Here is a 341-nt window from a genome sequence, read left to right as displayed (position 1 = left end):
TGAGTGTGAGCCGTAGCAGCAGTTCGATCTCATTACCGGTCCACACAAACGATTCTGGTTTCCTTGCACTAGCCATTTTCATCTTCTTCTTGCTGTGTTCGGTTTCTCCGTCTACTGTCTGTTTGTTTACAGCGCAAGCTTGATGCGCATGCTCCGTGTCTTCTTCTCCGTTTTTGGTGAATGTCAAGCGCCACCTATTGGCCTGGAATATGAACTACAGCGTTTTCGGTCGTTTTCAGTCGTTTTCAGTGAAGACGTGTGGACGCAAATATTCTTAAAACGATGACGAGGAAGACGGAGAAAAAAAAGATCGTTTTCACCCGTGTGGACGGCCCCTTAGT

Source organism: Sparus aurata, chromosome 10 (assembly GCF_900880675.1).
Source record: "Sparus aurata chromosome 10, fSpaAur1.1, whole genome shotgun sequence".
Classification (NCBI taxonomy): domain Eukaryota; kingdom Metazoa; phylum Chordata; class Actinopteri; order Spariformes; family Sparidae; genus Sparus; species Sparus aurata.
The sequence above is the reverse complement of the archived record's forward strand: the minus strand, read 5'-3'. Positions refer to the sequence as shown.